This window comes from Zootoca vivipara, chromosome 6 (genome assembly GCF_963506605.1).
Source record: "Zootoca vivipara chromosome 6, rZooViv1.1, whole genome shotgun sequence".
NCBI classification, from domain to species: domain Eukaryota; kingdom Metazoa; phylum Chordata; class Lepidosauria; order Squamata; family Lacertidae; genus Zootoca; species Zootoca vivipara.
Window position 1 is genome coordinate 51,507,304 of NC_083281.1, and position 21,234 is coordinate 51,528,537.

Genomic DNA, 21,234 nt, shown 5'->3' on the forward strand with positions numbered 1-21,234 from the left:
AGCAGTGGACTTCTACCCCAGTGGTGGTTTAAATGTTCCAAATATATGGTATGGGTTGGATCGAGATTACGTTACTAGAACTTTGGTCAAATTAAACCTAGGTCCTGACTAAATGAACTCACCTTGATTTCAATGAGAACTAAGTTAGTCTGGATCCAATCCTGTACATATGACATTAGTGGTTCAATATATTTCGGGTTATTAGAATTTACACCTTGCTCTTCAATCAAACCACCAGGGCAGCTCATAAACAAATAATCACACTAACATTATATAACTCTAGATAACTATGATTTAATGTGCATGAAGTGTATCAGTGTCCTAAAATATAACTTTATAATTTTTATTTTTAGCACATATTAGCAAAGTTATCAGATTCTCTTCCTCAGTAGATAGGATGTTATTGCAACCCCAAAATAGATACAGGTTGTAGGTAAGTTCCAGCATTAAGTACAGATTTAGTGAATCGGGGGGGGGGGGGAATCTGCATGTAATAATGTTGATACCATTTCAATATGGTATGCTATAAAATTCAACTAGTTTTGTTTTTTGGTTTAAATACATTAAAATACATTGCATTTCCATCCACCAAAAATGCCTTTTAGGGTTTAATTGTAAGCATACTTTACTTGGATGTAAATCCACTTGAATCAATATGATTTACTTCTGAGTAAATACTGGACCGGCAGTCAGTAATCAATTTCTCCTTTACTCCCATTCCAAATATTTGCCAAACGGGCTCAGCAATTCAAAAATTCATCACAAATATCCATGCGGATATACTGCGTTCTACCCAGAATCACTTAAGGCTCACATTTATTAACTTGTTTGTTAACAAATAGCCTGAGGGTTGCTTTATGTTTAATATATATATATTTAAAAATGCTTCATTCTGAAACTATTTTGAATAAAGTTCATGGTAATTAGATGTGGTGCCTTAAAGTTCATCTTAATTAGCTAATGTTTCATTCCCCTGAGATCAAGGGGCTCTGCAAATAAGCAGTTTAGCACAGACAGGTACAGAATGACAAAGGAATCTGAGTCTTCCTATTAGTGAAGGTTGCAGCAGTTGAAGGACAGTGAACCTTATGGGAGGCAACTTACAAACTAGGCAGTAGAGTAGAATCATAAAATTATAGAGTTGGAAGGGATCCTGAGGATCATCTACTCCAACCCCCTGAAATGCAGGAATCTCAACTAAGGCATCCATGGCAGATGAGTATCCAATCTCTTCTTAAAAACCTCCAAGTCAAGTAATTGCACCATTGTATTTAGCACTGCTCAGCCTTCTATAGATTACTTGCTATAAACTATAGGGGTCAAACTGGGGGCCACTACCCCACCCTGCCCCAGTTCAGCCCAGTGTAAGTTCAGGGGTGGGGTTAATGTTCAATCAGGGCTATTAAACCTTGCACCTCCCCCCCCCCACCATAAGACTGAGTGATGCCTCCCACCCCAGGGGTTGGCTCCTCCAGTCACATCAGCTCCACCCAGCATGTTCAAATGTCAGGGATGATATGGGCAGGTTACCGCCCCCCCCCGTCTTTTTATTCTTACATACTATGCCAAGGGCAAGGGGACAGCTATTTGACTATGGAGGGCAATTTCTGACCTCTCAAGTTTCTCATTTTTCCAATCTTTAATTAAGTTCTCCATATTTCCACATCAGTGTGCAATTTTTTAAAAGTGCAATTCATCAACATTTGAGTGCAAATATACACATATTGGTATGCAGTTTTGCAAGTCATTTTTTCTTAATAAAATGCCTTTTTGTATGTTATTTTCACAAATATATGCATTGTTACCCTAGTATGTGCAGTTTTGTACACATTACTTTGCCGGAAAACTTTATTGCAAAAGTATGAGAAGTGTGAATTTTGTGTTTCGATTTTGTGTTTGTTTCAGAAAGTGCAAATTAGGTAGGTTTGCCTTTAAATGCAAAATGAATGGCTTTTCTCTCCCATCCGTACCTGCAACTGACACAAGAACCAGTCTCTATTGCAAATCCATTGTCTATTCAAAACTGGAAGCTCAGACTAGGGGAGAAGGTGGAACAAGTAACCCCAAGATGGTGAGTGTACTTTCACAGCAGGCTCACACTAAACTTAGGTACATATATCTGAAGGGTGAATATATATCCAAAGTGGGGAGTTTTAGTTTTGTTTATTTTGATTATGCAACACAGATGTAAAATGGCAATAAAATGTTAGCCAAAATGATAATAATAATACACATTTAAACAAAACAAAAATGGGTATCCCTTTAGCAGCCGTGAGTAATGCTTAATTATTCATTCTCCAGCTTTCTCTAGCTCTCTGGCTGGGCAGCAACCGTATTAAAATACCATTCCCCTCTAATAGCTGTACAGCTGAGAACCGTCGGTCAAAGCAGTAACAGCTCATCCACTCGGGCCTGCCAGCAAGTTGTTCCTTCTGCCAAGAGCAGCTTGGTAGCAGTTTCAATAATATCGCAATACAGTATTTGACAAGGCTATTTGGAAAGGGACCAGGAAAATTCTCAAGGCAGTGATGTTCCTTTTAGGAGGTTTGTCCACACTTGTTCTAAAGCAGTCTTTGCCAGCCTGGGACAACAACACCCATTGGCTCCAGGCAGCACAGGGCGGATGGAAATTATGGTCAAACACATCTGGAAGAAACCCAGGGGATGAAGGGTGCTGTAAGGTGTTTCAAGTGCCTCTGACCTGAGGATTGCCTACATCTGCGTTTGATTGTATCCCACTCAGCATCACAACAGACCTGCGAGGTTGCACTTCAATAGGTAGGGTTGCCAGACTCAATAGAGGATAGGACTTCTGTGCCTTTAATTGCCCTGCTCTCTTTTGAGTCTGGAAACCTTAAAGAGAAACCAGCAGACCCTTTGTTTAATTTCCAAGCAAAGGGTCTGCTGGCTTCTCTTTAAGGTTTCCAGACTCAAAAGAGTGCAGGGCAGTTTAAGGCACAGAAGTCCTGTCCTCTATTGAGTCTGGCAAACCTATAAATAGGTGAGTTCTGATCCTGATGGAGTTTGGAATATAAGCCTAGCAGGTCACAGGAGGATAAAAGTGGGAGACTTCAGGCAGGACAGATGTAAAAAAAAAAAAGTGAGTACAGTGGTACCTCTAGTTATGAACTTAATTCGTTCTGGAGGTGCATTCTTAACATGAAACTGTTCTTAACTAGAGGCGTGCTTTTGCTAATGGGGCCTCTTGCTGCTGCTACGCCGCCGGCACACGATTTCCGTTCTCATCCTGGGGCAAAGTTCTCAACTCTTCCAGGTTAGCGGAGTTTGTAACCTGAAGTGTTTGTAATCTGAGGCATTTGTAACTCGAGGTACCACTGTATAGCTCAATACCCTCCTCCTTGCACTGTGCCCTATTATCTTCTGTATCCAAATTATAGCCTTAACTCATTCACATATTTTTTTACTTCCTCTAACTCCCTCTCTCCTAAATCTTCCAGAAAGGACAATTCCTTCCTTCCTTCTTTCTTTCCTTCCTTCTTTCCGAGGCTATATGTACAGGAACAGTAGTGAATGTATGTCCATTAGGTTTTGGAACCACAAACAAGTTGGAATAACGACCCATATGGTTGCTGTCTCTCTCTCTCTCTCTCTCTCTCTCTCTCTCTCTCTCTCTCTCTCTCTCTCTCTCTCTCTCTCTCTCTCCCTCCCCCCCCCCCCCTGGTCTTTAAATAGGCATTAAGGTTGGAGCATATTAATTTTCCACAAAGTTCTATTTTCCCAATATATGTTATTTTTATCTCATCATGCTATTTTACCTTTTGGGATATCTATATTGCATAATTACCCAGTCCCATAATCTTTAGACTTAAGAGTTTAAAACAAAACAAAACTTCTCTTTTTCCCCCTTATAGCCTCTGGGAAGTCCAACACAGTGTCTCCTGGTTTATACACATATCTCATTTTAAACCAGAAACTTCTAAGCTGAATATATTCACACAAAATTACTTGTGGTTAGCTGAATATGACATGTGTGGTGACCTATTAATTTATGGCTGGCGTTTTGGAGCAAACTCAGAAATAAACTTTTAGCTCTCCCTCTCTCACGGAGAGAACCAACATTTGCTTTTGTTTCCTCCTTGTTGATCCTCAAAGCAACGGAAACTCTGTTTGACCTTCCCCCATCTTTTCATTTTCTTGTACAAAAGAAGATACTGTGACCAAGATTTTTTTTTGAAAAAAAAAAAACCACCCAACTTCGATCTGGTTTTGCAAGTAGCATTTGAAGGAGAAATCTGTGCTTGTCATGTGAGTACGTGTGTGAAGCAGCTAGAAGTGAGGAGAAATTTGATTCAGTTTGCATTTAAAGGTGCACTGCCTGATCTGCACTGCCTGAAGCAATATGTGAACCGAAACATAGCCATCCTTCCAAATATGCACATCTCTGAATTTTGCAATGTAGTTCTCCAGTGAAGTTATGTGTACAAAAATGAATAAACGTATTAGGGTAAAGTGTGCATTACAAAGCATATATTGGCAAAAAGAACATTAAAGATGCATTATATTGGGATAAATTGCTTTGCAAAAAAAGTGTATGTTAGGAAGAATTGTACAACAAAAACAGAGTAGAATTGGAGAATTTGGGTCAGACAGACTAATCTACAATCCTATACACACTTACCGGAGTATAAGACGCATTGAAGGCTGTAGATATACATATGATTGCACTGTGTGTTTTTATCTTGCTCTTCCTCCAAGGGGCTTAGGGTGGTATACATGCCCCCCTCCCCATTTTATATCTGTATGAAATAGGTCAGGCTGAATGAGAATGACCAGTCCAAGGTTATGCGAGTGAGGTCCATGGCTAAGTGGGGATCTGAACCTTGGTCTGCCTGGCCCTAATCCTAATCTGACCCTCTCAGTACTAACTATTCTAGAGAGCAGAGCGCATAGGGTGGCCACGTGGCCCTCTTTCCAGAGGGCATCCCCCAAGTTCGGGGATGGGAAATATTTCTCCTCTAGGCAACCTTCTGGGGTCAAAATTGGGTAGAGCCACAAATGGTAATGTTACCTCTGTACAGAAAGCTACTTTACACACACACACACACACACACACACACACACACACACACACACCCCTCAACCCTCCACTGAGATAACTGATGAGTGGTGTGGCCTGGGGAGAATTCCATAGACCAAATAGAAAAGCCTGGATGGCCAAATTTGGTCCTTGTACTTCAGAGTCCCCACTCCTGCTGTAGTTGTTGGGCTTTTGGAGGATAGATCTCTGCATTTAAGGGCTGCACAGTCCAAATCTCCTATAAAGAATCCTAAGGAAGGGGGATCTGCAGGGGCCTTCATGTTGCCCACCAGTGCTTAAGTGCAGCAGAACAGACTGTGCAGGCACCCAGATGACAGGGTTTCCCACTACGGTGAGATGTCTTTTTCTGGAGCCAGTGTTTGATGAGGCCAAGGCCACATCTATCCAAGCATAACCTTTAGGGTTGGGAAAAACATCAACCACCCTACCCCAGACTTAGCAAAAGCTACCACATGTGTTCCTGATGTAATAGATGGCTGGACCATTGTAAGTTCCCTGCGGTTCCCTTGGGAGCTGTTGGCATCCGTATTCATTGTGGAGCCCACCTAACAGAAACGGTCCACCTGCTCCAGGGTGACTCTGTCTGTCTCTTTCCAACAACTGTGCTGCTCACAAGGATATGAACCTGGCCTGTTGTCATGACCTTGTTTTATTAGATGTTCTGACAGAAGCTGGAATAGATATTCGCTGTAATTACTCATTCTGTGGAATTCTGTAGGTCACTCTTTGTCCCAGAGTTGAGACCTTTCCTTGTCAACATTGCTGAAATTACTGAACATTGTGCCATCCGTCCTGAATTAGTGCTCGTTAATGAGCTTGTGGTTCAAGATATTCCCTATTTATTATTCAGAGGCCAAGAATCATTTGGGCAACTGAGATGCAGCATTCTGTGCATAACTTTTGATATGTTGTTCAAAAGAGTTTTGGTGTTGTTGTGCAACAGAAAAAAATACATTCTTCTCCCTCTGATCTCTCAGTTCTGAGATTCTCTGCACAGAACCAACAATGCTGTTTTGCTTTAGTTTTAAAGTGACATTTCAGAGATCAAACTATGTCTTGCAACTGAGCCCTATTATCTGGCCATTCACCTCACAAAACTGTAACATTACATTTGTCTTCAATCTTCATTTCCCCCCCCCTCACCTTTTTTTTAACAAGACGGTTTGCTGGGTTAAAAATCACACTTGCTTCCCTCAAATACATGGTTGAAATTAACACTCTGCATTATTGGTTAACTTGGGTTGACCTATTTCACAACTTAGAACATGTGTTCAATACAGAGTGTGAAGGCTCTGTTGAACCTTCGTTTTTTTTCAACCAATTGCAGGGCTTGCAAGAAAAGAACGATGTTTCTGAAATGTGCAGGGGATAAAATTTCACCACCACCCCTTTTTATTTTTCTTTATTTTGAGACAGGGTTGTGCTTATGTCAAATGTCTTTTGTACTACCTGGAATGAGGGCTGTTTTTATGTTAGGTTTAACATGCATTTGAAATAGAAGTACAGTACTAGTATTGGCTTGAAATGTACTATCTACTTGATAACCAAACTACCTGCAACTGTCGGTTTCTCAATCTGAATTGTTCAAATATTTTAAAGGAAGTGTGAATGATTTCTCAGCAGGTGCTTTGTCAAAGGGTACAAATGTAGATATTCATTGAAGAAAGTGACCACTCATGTTTCTTTAATGGATGCAAAAAGCCAGTTCAGTGTAAGTTTGCATCAATCATGCAAAAGGCTCTTTGGGAAAAAAATCAGTCAGATTTGAACGCAGGCATCTGAAATGCATGGGCTGCTTACCAGAGAAAAAAGTAAGAGCTAAGTGTAATATCCTCGGGGTGGGGTGGGGGGCCTGAAGGACCTTATTCTGACCTCTCCTTCACCAGTATCCCCAGGACCAAAATGTGGGCCAACGAGAAAGTGTACAGGGAAAATAAGCTTGACAGACACTTACAGAAATGTGAAATTGATTTCTTTAGCATACATGACATTTTCGGCAGCTTGAGTTATATGGCTGAGCATTTCTGATGTAAATATTTTACAGTAATACCCATGTGATAATAGCAGGTTTGTGCGGGATACAGATAAAGCAAGGTCTAAAATTACGGCCACCTTAAAAGTACCGGTACACACTCTGGGAGCAGAAATAGTTTTTGGCTTGGATTCTGAAGCAAGGGCAAACAAATCAGAGAACTGAGTTATTTCGTGCCTCTATAATGTGCTGCATTACTTTAAGCGACAGTGTCTGGGCTCATAACTATACTGGGGAGGCCCAGGTTCAAATATCTGCTCATTCCCAGAGTTCACTGGGTGCAGTAGAGGCTAGTCCATTTGGGCAAATGTAGTACTGCCCTGTCAACCTCAGCCTTCAGCCAGCCTTCTTACTTTTATCCTGCCCAGAGGCTGTCAAGTTCCTCCTCCTTAGTCTCCATGTTGCCCTTGTAGAGCTCAGTAGGGAAGAGGGTGGGGACAAAACTAGTATTAGTTGGCTCTGCCAAGCTCAATTGGCTCTCTCTCCACCTACTGTTGGACTCCCCACCAGTCACCACTGGCTGGGCATCGCCATCAGTTTAACCTACCTTACAGTTATTGTGGGGACAAAGTGGGAAGACACCTACCATTTCCCCAAGTCCACACCTCTGAGTTTTTTGCAGGAATCTTGATATAGAAACATAATACATTACATCACTCTGAGATACAGACATGGCAAGAGTATAGGAAGCTGCCATACACTGAGCCAAGCTCAACAATGTCTTGTGGAGGATTAGGCCCTGTTTGAGGATTTCCTTAGAATTTATCTTTGTATTTAGAAAGCTGTAGATTGGCAGGTAACAATGATTGGCATTGGCTATATGCAAAGCTGTTGCTCTGCTACTGACCTACAGCCCATCCCCAGATATCCCATTGAGTCTGTTAAGGTTAACATAACATAGAACAGGCTTCCTCAAACTCAGCCCTCCAGATGTTTTTGGCCTACAACTCCTGTAATCCCTAGCTAGCAGGACCAGTGGTCAGGGATGATGGGAATTGTAGTCTCAAAACATCTGGAGGGCCGAGTTTGAGGAAGCCTGGCATAGAACATAAACCACAATTCGAGCTTCCAAACACACAGTGGGGGAACCATGGCTTAGGTCTGTTTGTCATCTTTCTTTTCCTTAGAGCTTAACATGCTGCCATTTCCTCCACCATGGTCATGAAGTGGATGGTTCAAAAGAATTTTGTTCCGTTTTCAACTAAACATTGTGTATTATTATGTCTGAACTGTGAACTGTGGTTGATTTTAGCTATTGTTTATCTCACAAAGGATTGTAAACCATGGTGTAAGACTAACCACAGTTGTCATAGTGCAGGCATAACTGCAAATACTGCCTAGTTGAAAATTGAAGCATTGGCTTTTGATCTCCTCCTCATGCCCAGGGTGGAGGAGATTCCCACTACAATTCCCATCTTCCCGGACCACTGGTCCTGTTAGCTAGGGATCTTGGGAGTTGTAGGCCAAAACATCTGGAGGGCCACAGTTTGGGGGTGCCTGGTGTGGAGGGAGGCACATGAACCCGTCATTCACCAGGTTTGCACCCATAGTGACAAATTATGGTTTAATAATATGTCCAAACAAAGCCTATGAGTTGCAAACTGACCTCAAACCATCAATTTTTATTCCGGTTTGCTGACCTGTTGGATCCTCAATATAGACACCATGCCACACTGTGATTAAGTTTTCCTAACCTGGGTTTAGGGCGATGTCTCAATGAAGCCAATACATTGCCTTAGAGAAGTCACGATTTCTCTTTCTCATTCCTCACCCAATATTAAGTATCTACCTCGCAGGGCTGCTATGAGTGTTAACGTGATAAACCGCACAAAATATTTTATATTCTGAAAATGGCATATAAAAGATGAACTGAAATATGAACCACTAGCAGAGTCTAGAAGCCAGTCTTCCCCTGCTGAGTGGTGGCGGGCGGAGGGTGGGTGGAGGAATTCTAGCTGGCTACTACTTGGGTAATTGAGAGAGCTAGGAATTGCTGCAAGTTATAATCTTTGAAGAGTATCCAGAAACTGTAGCTTTCATCTCTCTAATTGTATGCTAAGACTGTGAAGATATCTTAAGACTCTCTATTTATCTGCCTGGTGAGGCACAACACTTTCTTATTAAAAACATATCTATCATGGTTAATGACTTGATTTCCCCCCCTTTAATACAGTACAATGACAGGTGTAAAGCAAAGCTGAGCATCATATGCTTGAGCAATATGCTTGCTTTTTCAAGATGCCTTGAACATCAGCATTCCTTCATGGTGCCAGAGGAAAAAAAGGCAGTAGCAGCAGCGAAGGAGCGGGCGGGAGGGTGGGGAGGAGGGGAGGGAGGAATGACACAACTTACACTACACAGATTACACGCTTCTCTTAGAGAGAAAATAGTACCATTTGCAGTTTCAGTTAAAAGCATGTTGAAGTGCATATGGAAAATACCATTAGGAAGAACTCCAGAACGCCTGAGTAAAATGGGTCATTAGGCTTTCGTTTGTTCGAGAGTGCCTCCCATCTGACAGTGCCGAATGGTAGCGTTTTTAGCAGCTTATGTTCCCAGTTACATTAAACAGACAAACAGATTGACTGTTTTGCATTTCTCATTTGACAACAGCTTGTCTTCATTTGCGGCACACTGGTGGCTGAGCTGAAAGCAGGGCGGGTGCGTGTATCCGAGGTCCTGGTTTTGAATAACAGCAGATGCCAACGTTTAACTTCAAAATCAATCAATTCTTTTTCCTGAGTGTGGATAAAAGGTCTAGTGAAGTGCCTGAAGGGGGTTTTCTGCTGTTTACAGCTGAAAAATATATTTGGGGGGGGGGGGGTTATGAGAATCTAAATTCATATCTTGAACAACAAAACAAAACAAAAGTCCAGCACACAATATAGGTGCAGGCACTTTTAGGAAACAAAGAGGGATTAAAAACTAAGGTGATAAGGTCAGCCCTCTATTTGAAGGGCTGTCTGCTTAAAGTCTAGTGTAAAGAGAAAGAACCTTCAGAAATTGCCCATCAGCAGTTAAGACAAGGGGCAGGGCTTGGAGGCTGAACTCAACCCTCTAGACCACTCTGTCTAAACCCCCCCCTCCCGGAGCTCTCCCCAAATCACACTTCTTCTGGCTCTGCTTTGCACCCTCCTTGAGTATTTTTCCCTGGCTGGATTGTGCCTTTGAACTCTGATGAAGCTTTTTGCTTTCTTGGATGAGAGATAGAGTAGGGAGTGTGGGTGTGGGAGTAGACAAAGTTAAAATTTGCATTCATTGCTCCACCCATTTTTGCCTCTGGCCCCTCCCACCACTGGCATGTGGCCCCAGGAAGGTTGCCCACAAGATCCCTACCCCAAAGTCAACACCTGGATAGCAGGTTGACCAGGTACACAGCTCACCTGGTTACAAACCTCTCCGCTATAGTAAAATGTATTATTAATAGCGCTATGTCAGTCCTGTTCATTCATTTCAATGCATGTACTCTGAGTAAAAAAATGAATAAACTGGAATTGATTACATATTGGTTGTGAGCTTTAAAAGGAAACAAGCACATTGTGAGTGGATATTGATCATATTTGCTGGAATGATACTGAACATATGTCCATGCCATAACTGCAACAAAAATATTATCAGTCCTGCTACTATTTCCAGTGGAATTCTCTGACATCCCTAACACAAATGAATTTGTATAATTTTGATAGGATACCCTGCTTTTTAGCTTTGGGCAGCTGCCTACAGAGTTGTCTTTATTCTTTACTCAAAAACTAAGGGTGGGAGAGGGGAGAGATTCAATTCAGTTCTCATTTAAAGACAAATGTACCTCATTCACACTTTCCAAAACAATAGGTGAACCAAACCACAGCCACCCTTCAGAATTCACACTTCTCCTAATTTCACAATGCAGCTCCAGCCAAGTAACATGTGCAAATATGAATATACTAGAGTAAAGTGTGCATTAGAAATAAGATGAATTTTCATGAGGCCTTTTTTATTTATTTTTTTAAAAATGCTGACTGATGTGGAAATGTGGTGAACTGAACTCAAGAGACGAAAAATGTGAAACTGAGAAACACCAAAATTGATAGAATCGCCTTCCCCTAACAGTAGCATTGATGTGATGGGCTGTAAGACTGCAGATATTGTGATGCAGCTGTGTAAATTAATCTGCACTGGCCCAATTCAGATTATCTTTCCAGGCTAGGAAGAAGCGTCAGGACTTAGGTCTCCTCTCTCACCACTTTTCTCCCTGACTCCTGTCATGCATTGACTTGGGCGTGAAGACTCTGGCATGTATATAATCCTGGCTTATTTTCCTGATTGTTTAACCAACATGAAGCCAGAATTCCCTGCTTCAGGGACTATTAACTCAGACTTAATAGAAACTACAACAAAGCAAATGTGGGGTGGGGGGTGGGGGGACCAGGGGCAAGAGAGGTGCACTTTGTCCCAATGCTCATTACCCAAACCAAGCTGATGTCTCTTTGTCCTCCTATATGTAAAACGCTGGATATGTTAAAATTGGCATAAATTTGGGGTGATAGTAGTGGCCTGACAGAGGGCATTCTCTGTGGCAGCCCCCAAGCTCGGCCTCACACCATCACAATATAGCTTCCTTCATAGGCTGAATAACCCTGGCCTTTCCCACCTGAGATATACAAGTTTTTAGGGCTTATCATAGTCTTTTGATTGATTTTAATATTGTCATTTATATTGTTGTAACCACCTCAGGACCTTATGGTAAAGGGTGGGGAAGAAATCATGTTTTTGTTCAATTTCCATTGATACAATAAGTTTTACAAACTGAAGGCACCCCCGTTTAGGGAAGTTTTTAATGTTTGATGTTTTATCGTATTTTTAATTTTTTGTTGGAAGCCGCCCAGAGTGGCTGGGGAAACCCAGCCAGATGGGCTGGGTATAAATAAATTATTATTCTTATTAGAACATTTTTGAAAACAACCCACTTAATCACTGGTTTAGATTTGACCCTTGAACCACTGATCGGCCAGCCCTGCCCTAAAATTAATGAATGGCCAGTTAATCCTCTTTGCCTTACACTTTTCATTTCCTCCTTTGTATCTGCTGCACAACTAAACCAGGGATGGGGAGCTGATGGAACTTCAGAAGGTGTTGGACTCCAATTCCCATCAGCTTCAGCCAGCATGTCCAGTGGTCAGGAATGATGGAAGCTGTAATCCAAAGACAACTTTTTTGGGGGGGGGGACCCAAAGGCTCCCCCTCCCTGTTCTACACCCTTACCTTTGTCCTTCATGAAAGGAAAGGAATGCCCGTATATTCTGGCATATAAGACGACTGGGAGCATAAGACAACCCGCAACTTTCCCATTTAAAATATAGAGTTTGGGACGACCCCCGACTTTTGAGAAGATTATCCTGGGTTAAAAAGTACTCTTATACACAGGAATATACAGTACTTTCCCACAATTATTGCCTTCCTCTTTCTAAAAGTATTTTGGCATTGCTCAAGAATTGTCAGGGCAGTGAGCATGTTGGCAGAACCCAGTCCCCTCCTGCTCATATATTTGTTGTCAGGAAACCTCAGTGTTGGGAGACCATCAAGAGTGTGTGTGGGTGTATTTGTGAAGTGATTAGGAACTTTTTTAAAGAGTTCAAATGGCATGGGGAGTTCTGCAAGGCGAACGAGTAAGGTGGAGTAACAAAACACCAAAAGATTTCGTAAAGCCAATGGCGTAGGCAAAGGTCACTATGGGATCAAACAAAAGAGGGCAGTAAAACAACAACAACACCGAGAGAGAGAGAGAGAGAGAGAGAGAGAGAGAGAGAGAGAGAGAGAGAGAGAGAGAGAGAGAGAGAGAGAGAGATGGAAGGGAAAATACTACAGACTCCATTTCAGCAATTATATTTAACACGAGAAAGAGTGTGATATTGAGTAACCAAAGTGCTATTGGTCATTTACCACCCCAAGGATATTCTGTAGCATTTGACAGAAGCGGTAACATATGGGGTGGCGGAACAGAGTTTACAGGTTTTGTGATTCCTCTTTCTCCCCCTGCCCCCTTTGTAGTTGCTGCTGTTGCTAGGATGTGTATCTTTGTGGTCTTAATGGAGACTGCAGCATGGATTGGGGGGCGGGGAGTGTGTGCTGTTGCTTTTGCTTTTCAATTTGTCCATGAAAGAAATGGGGGAGGGGGAAAGCCATGTAGACAATACATCTGTAATTGAGGGGCTGAATGCAAGTCCCTCCCTGCAAGCCAAACAAAAAGCACATTATGAGGGGGCGGGGCTTCTGAGCTATAGCTTTTAGCTAAAGGTCAGAGGTCTCCCTGTTAAGTACTGCGCAGCCCAAACAGGAGTTGGTAAAATAACGGGAGTGACTCAAGGCTCAAATATTTGCTCTTTAATTCTCAAGTTCAGTTAGTTTATCCAGAGTGGCAAGCAGGGGGCGGGGCGGTGGTGGAAGTGTTGGGAATGATTAAATGGCCACGTTGAGGCTACAAATTGCTGCTACTTGCTTTTGTAGCTGGACTTGTTGCAGTTGAGTGATGTCGCCCATCATCACATTGTGTGCACAGTAAAACAGTCGAGCAGTGACAGATAGAGTGGAAGTCAGAGCTACTCCATCACAGCTGAAAGATCCGGCACGCTGGGAATTCGGAATGAGCACCAGTGCTCTCACTCCAGCTCAGCTTTTCAGCTCTGTGCACATGTGTGTGAACAGCAGTAGCTACTGGAGACGCAGGGACTGTGATGCCACAAAGAGCAGCGGGGCCAGAAAAACCAACGAGAACAAAAAGATAGTAGAGAACTCCAAAGAGAACATTCGAAAGCCACCGTAGGCACCAGGATAAATATAATTATGATTGAATTGGGAATGAAAAAATGAGAAATGTAGAGAACCTAAACTGACATAGCAGGGGTCGCCATTGTGGCACCCATGGGTGCACATGTTCCTGCACAAGCCTTTCCTGGTGCTCACAGTCTCTCCTGCTCACCCCCGCCCCCAGCAAAATAGGCTTGAAATATAGGCTGCCCTGCGTTCCCAGTTGTGGTGTGGTGGCCATGACAGTTTCTCTGCTTTTGCCCTAAAACGTTGATGATCCCTGAGCAAGGGCAAATCCCTGCTGTAGAGCTAATAGCACAATTGCTTCCACTCGGTGGTTGATTGAAGACTTGGGGTTTCTCATGGGGCATTTCCATATGGTTCACAGTGTGAGGATATATTAGATGACAGAAGGCGTGCTCAGGCCTGTTGCATTTGTGAGTGGGAGGCAGGGGTGTGCATGCAGCCCCCACCCCAATATCCCAACATCCCCATGCATGTTGCTCTGAGTTCTCAAGATATCTGAGCTTGAACATGAGCCCCCTGCAGACCCTCACTCCTCATCACAGGGAGGTTCAGGAACCGTGTGTGTGTGTGTGTGTGTGTGTGTGACATGCACAAGGCTTATGCAAAAGGGAGGTAGCATACATGGGGATTTGTGTGTTCAGCTGCCAAGACATCATCACCATCACCATCAGCATTATCATACAGTGGTCCCTCGACTTACAAATTACTCGACATCCGTAGGTTTCGACTTATGAATGGGACAAATGGCCGCATACTTATGAATTTTTCTACATCCAAACAGAAACCGTTGGTGGCTTTAAATGCGGTTTCCTCGACTTACGAATTTTTACATGCGGTTTCCTCAACTTATGAATTTTTCCGAATATTTTTTTCCTATGGAAAACCGCATTTCGACTTCTGAACTTTTCGACCTATGAATGTGCATTCGGAACGGGTTAAGTTCATAAGTCGAGGGACCACTGTAATTATTTATTTATTTATTTATTTATTTATTTATACATACCCCACCCATCTGTCTGGGTTGCCCCAGCCACTCTGGGCAGCTTCCAACACACAAAAATAATTTTAAAAAACATCAATCATTAATAATAGCAATCAGATCAACAATAACTTTAAAATAAACAACTTATATCAAATAAAGCAATATTCAATAATCCATTAAAATCCAATAGTAAACAGATGTTCTTAATCTGTTAATGATATTTTCGTGAAGTTTTAAAGTTAATAGGTGGTATCCAGTTCTAGACCTACTCGGAATATACCCACTAAAGATAATAGAGATGAATAACTTAAGTTCATTAACATCACTAGATGTCAGCGCCTCCCCTCCCCCACCACTATGCCAAACCAACCTGAGCGGCTAAACAATTTCCTGTGCTGCACCGCTCACTCAGTTCGGGCAACATCATAATAAACCACCTCTTCTAAACCATGAGGGGGAAACCCACAAAAAACCCACCTACCTTTTCTCAAAGTATAGAACACCATGATCCTTGCATTGTCAAAATGTTTTGTTAGTGTGAGTCTCTCAGTCTGTCATTGTTCAGGATTTAGGTCATCCGACAACATCTGGGCCAAATCTATAAATGTTACATTTCAGGGTTGGAAGTGGATGCCTTTACTCTCTAGCATACATGCATGTCAGTGCAAGCACATGAATACTAGGGCATCATGCAGAGCACAGCCTATTTCATACATGGAAGCTGCCAAGCTGTATTCTTCCACTATGGAATTCAATGTGGTGTCTTTGAAAACCCCAGGCAGTCTCTACTCCAGGCACTGATCGGACCAAGACCTTCTTAGCTTCAGCAAGGTGGCTGTATCAAATGTCCCCAGAACATGCGCTGAATGCTTTGCCTACACAATCCCCACACATGTTCTTTCCCCAACATCTCCAGTTAAAGGGTAAAGTAGCCAGTGATGTGCCTGTGACACTATAAAGAGCTACCATCAATCAGAATGCACAAGGCTGGGCTAGATGGACCAGTGATCTGGCTGAGTATAAGGCAAAGCCTCCTATGTCCTCACTGCCACCATCACAATCTTCTCCCCAAAGCCAAACGGCAGGGCCAGTTTCCCCAATTCTTTCAGTGCCTTGAACCTTGAAATTTGTGGTGGTTAGCTTACAGGATATTTGCTGCCTTCTTTGAAGGAGAGCCCTTTCAATGGGTGCTGCGTACTCATGAGTGTGGGACTGTCACTCACAACCCACTTTGGTTCTCCTTTCCCCTAGTCCATCATGACTGTTGCTGGGAAACACGTGAAGCTGCCTCCCACGGCGGTGAGGGCCAGGTTTTCCCAAGCTGGCTCACGCCTTTCCTCACCAAAAGGCCCTCGCTTCGGGTACGGTCTGCTGTGTAATTTCTCTAAAGTTTCTAACCACAGGAGTGTATTTTTAGCACTTTCTTTACACTGAGCCACATCACATAATCGAGGAAGGTGATTTAGAAGAAAGGTTGGTTTCCTCTCTCCACCCCCAACCCCAACAGTCGCGTTGAGAAACGTAATAATTCCACCACCAGGCTGTCAACGTGTTAGAGCCAAAGCTACTTCTGGGACCCGCTTGGGCCTAACTACCAATGGCAAAGCAACAGAAAGGAAAATGGAACTAAACTTAAGGCACAGCTTCGCCCCTAAGGGGCCACACAGAAAAATAATTGAACTGCATAGATAGGGAACACCCACCAAAAGCAGTAGCAGATGGTGTGGTGGAGCATCAATGCTCACCTGACCTCCCACCATGTGAGTAGAAAAGTGGTAAGTGAGGCAGCAAGGAGGTCAGTGTAGTGCAAGTGAACCAACGGAGCCAATCCAGTGCTCCTGCTGGTGGGTTTGCACTGCACCAGCCTCCCCACCTCCCACTTGCCTTCCCAATAAGTAGCAGTAACTCAGCTGTCAGGAGATCCAGGGAGCACCACCGCCCTACACCCACCCTCTACTGCCCAAATGATTGCAAGATATATATATCACCATATAAGAGGAGATCTGGATATATACAGTGGGAGTCAGCAATGGTCAGCCCCAAGGCCCAAAGTGTACATCTTCCCCTGATTACCACCCCAAAGTCAAGTGTGTGTAGGGGGAGGGGGAGCTATGGCTGTGGTTTTGATATTTTCAGTTCCAACAAAAAGAAGTGATTGGTGGGCTGTGGCACCGTGGTAGAACATCTCCTTTGCACATGGAAGGGCCCAGGTTCAGTCTCCAGCATTTCCAGGTGGTGCGGAGACTGACGGCTGCCTGAAACCCTGGGCAACTGCTGCCAGTCAGTGGAGTAATGAGCTAGATGGACATGGACCAATGGTGTGACTCATTACAAGACGACTGGAACTCCTTGGATGAAAGATGGGGTGTAAATGCAATAAATAAATACAGTTGCAGCGTGGTGAGTATACAGGCTCCTCGATCTGAAATCCCAAATGGCTGTTTGCCAGTGAATGGGGATATGAAGGTTAGCTCTTCATTCTCTAGCCAAAACAATGGATTAATGCAGACTTCCAGAATGATACAGGCTGCGTATTTCTCCCACAGCCTTTTGTTCACTATTCAACCTTGACCTTGAAAGAACCACCTCAAGCAGGATGCAAGTTATTCTGATGCTCTTGCTTGCTCAGTATTGGATGAGCATGGTGTGTGTGGGGGGGGGGTCTTTTGTTTGAAGAAAGAGAACCACTGGAAAATTGTGGGTGGCTGTAAAGCTATAAATTATATTGTGAATGGCTTCAGGAAACCCCGTGGGAAGTGATTAAAAAATAATATATTTAAGAGCTGGATATTTAAAAAATAAAGTTCCTCAGATTTAAATGTATTGTAAGTATTAGTATTATTTCTTTTAGCCAGATACTGAAAGCTTAACACAGAGATTACCGGTATATATATATTTTTAAAAAAACACCTTGATCTTAATAATAATAATTTTATTATTTATATATATATTTATATGGCTGGGTTGCCCCAGCCACTCTTAAACAAAACACTCAATATGCACACCTGTAATTGAATCAGTTACACCTAGGTCATTACTGGAGACTGGGGGGACCTTTTCTTACAATCTCTATGAATACTCCTGGTATCTTACTAACTATTTTCATCTTCAGCTTTTGAGAGGCTGTGAAGGTTTAATCAGGGAAACTGCATGGGGTTAAAGCCTTGTGTTTATTATTACCTTCAATGCCATGTGGGCATTCCTGGAGCTGCTTATAATCTCAAAACAGAATGCAGAAATTCAATAACAGTCCGAATAAAGCAACAACCTGGCAATGCTAAAATAACCACAGCATGTAGAATTTAAAACACAGAGAGCAAGATTTAATAAAAATTCAGATTTCCCAGGCTTTTTCGCCCTTTTAAGGTGTATTTGTAAGTCTTCGTTGGCACAGTGAAGAAACAAAGATGGCCTCCCAGAGAGCCTCCCTGGGGACAGCATTCCAGAGCCACCACCAAAAAGGCTCTCTCCCCCAATCGCCATCCACATTACCTAAGGTAGCAGAAGCACCACTTAGGCAAATATTTCAGTTTCCCTGGATCCAAGTTTGGCCCTCCATGTGTCTCCTGCTATTTTTACATTATTTTTTAAACAGCACAGGAGTGTTTAACCATGGATCTGCAGTGCCTTATCTTGGTGGTTCTGAAAATCCCAACTTCAACTCTAGTCTGACCACTGGTGACTACCCAGCGTGATTCATTTCTCACTCTCTTGCTTGCGCAACTTGCAAGCAAATCCCAGCAATGTTTGCTTTAGCAATTCCAGTCACTTTCTTGGTGGCAAGCCTGCAAAATTCTTAAATGCAAGAAGATTGCTTTGCAATAACCCAAAAAAAAAGCAGTTCATTCTCATATTCTAATGAATCGAGAGCCCTGTTTTCTGCATAGCCTCTTGCTTGCATACCCAATAGAGTAAGACGCTTGAATGGCTAAGCTTTGCCACCTCTCTCGCTCTCTTTATTATTAAATGTAATTCCCCCCCCCTCCCAAGATTACTGAAAATTACTTCTGCAAGTTGCTACGCAGGGCTTATCAGTCCGATGGTGTTCAGGTTTCCATATTAACTGCCTCCTGCTTTTCTGAACATGAGCTGGCGAGGAAGCTCCTTGTCCTCTGCCTGTGGTGTATCCAGTTCCTTTTCACAGTAACCCTTTTCTCGCCTTCTTTGCCACAAAGCCCAGCTTTATTTATTGTGAACAATTAGATTCTATCCTCTGCGAATGAGGAGGTGGAGGGTGCTCTTGGGGTAGAGAAAACGCGTCTCATCAATCATCTTTGTTTCTGAATGAATGTTGAGCTGTGGGCCGAGACAGAAAATGAAACATTTCTATTTTAATCTGCAAGATGGCATAGTTCATAGGTGCAATGCCTGATTCCCTAACTGTGTACAGCTTTTGAGAGATGTGCTGAACTTGCAATTCATACTGGAGCTTGCTTAGAGAGAGAGTGAAGGGGGAGGCTGGCCACTCCTTTCTTGCATTTGCTGCTTGGGTTTATTATTTATTTATTTATTTATTTATTTATTTATTTATTATTTGTGGGAAAGCACGCAGACTTCTGCCCAGTTGCCTAAGGCCACCTAATGTTGTCTATCATGAGTGTAGTGAGATTCAAACCGGGGACTTGTTTTCTTAGCTACTATGCTACTATAGTACAAAGGCATGGATGGGGATCCATGTTCAGCCCTAAGGACCATGTTCCCTTCCAGCTAGAGGCATGTGTGGGCAGAGCAATAAATGTGAATGGTACCTTTGTACGGCAGGCTCGTTTTGACACATACAATCAAGAGGTACAATCATGTGGCTCAGGGAGAGTCCTCTTGAGGGCCAGAGAGACCTGTGGGGCTGCATTTTGCCCGCAGGCCTAAGGCTCCCCATCCCTGCTCTAAGACTAGGACCAGTCCTCATTGCCTCAATAAGGCACATGTGCTTTGTGCAAGGGGCATTGCAGGCCAAACACAGGTTCCTAGAGTTGTCGCTGGCACAGCTTTCCCTGTACGTATAACCTACCTCAGCTTCCCTGTGAGTTCTAGTAGAGTAGCCTTAGAGAGATGCCATTTTGGTGGAGGCAACCAGCGCACACTGCTGTTTAGAAAAAGAATCATGCAGTCAGTATCTTAGAAAATCAAGGACTCATTCTCATTGACTTCAACAAAAAAAAAAGTCTTGCACATTTTACTTAGCACCACTCTCTCTAAATGCTTGCCTCTCTCTTAATGTGCCGTTACTCAGTTTCTAATTTTTTTTAAATAGGTGTTTGGTGTGATACAGTCTTAAAACTAATATTTAGGAAAACAAGCCCCAGACTAGTTTTTAACTTCTCAACTACAGCATAAACTGTTTTGTTTGTTTTACATCTTTGGCCTGCCCTTGTTCTCTGTGTCCTTAAAAGGAGTAAGGGGGTGGTCACTGCCTTTCCCTTTCCTTGCCCTGACCCTCACATCCTCTCCACCAGTGTGGGGAGGGGTTGGCTGGTGCTATGTGCTGCTCTCTACACACACACACCCCTGGCAAAAAATGGACCACCTAGAAAAGTGGCTGCCCCAGCTAACAAGGAAGGCTGGCTAGGGGGCTGTGGGGAGAAGGGGCTGGAAAAGGGGGAATGGAACATTGTGGAAGAATGAATGGAGTACTCTGGGGAAAGACATTGAACTAGAACACTTCACTCCTTTATGGATTTAATTTTGAATTAATCCTGGACCACCTTGAGTCCCCACACCCCATGAAAAAAGTATAGGCCAAAATAACTTCTGGGATGTCCAGTCTCTGCTGCCCTTTTCTATAGCTGAGTGTTAAAATGGATGGAGTCGACAACAGGACTTTTATTGCCATCGTAATCAAAATCAGCTTTCTTTCTTTGGGGGGGGGGGTTTAGGTATAGATTCCCAAACACACATGCACTCTCTCACACACAAGCTTTCAGAAGATTAATCCCTTTCTATCATTTCATATGATGACAAGGCAGATTTCTCAACCATTTCCTGTTGCAAAAGCACGTTAATTACCTTTCATCCCTTACTCCTTTAACTACACATTTGCTGTCATGGACCCAAGTCCTAGCCTGTAATGCTGCTGATGGATTTGTCTATGAAGTCCAACAACCTTCTCTCTGAAGAAGGCTCTTGCAAGTACACTTTCCTTGCAAGGCTAATAGCCTGTCACATGGATTTCAGCAAGAGTCACTTCAGTTTGCAATACTAACTGTATTGCAATCCTATTGTTGCCTTCTCAGATGTAAGCCCCATTGAGTTAAATGGCACTTACTTCTAGTTAAATTGTGCATAGGATTTCAGCTTGAAGTAGCCCTGTTGGTCAAACAGAATGCTTAAGGCAAAACAAATTTCATCTGCTTT

At 42.9% G+C, this 21,234-nt stretch overlaps 1 protein-coding gene across 1 annotated transcript in view; it reads left to right on the forward strand.

The window, feature by feature from the left end:
• The window catches only part of MAF (MAF bZIP transcription factor), a 243,832-nt gene that overhangs the window by 191,009 nt on the left and 31,589 nt on the right, over positions 1-21,234 (forward strand). The window lies entirely within an intron of this gene.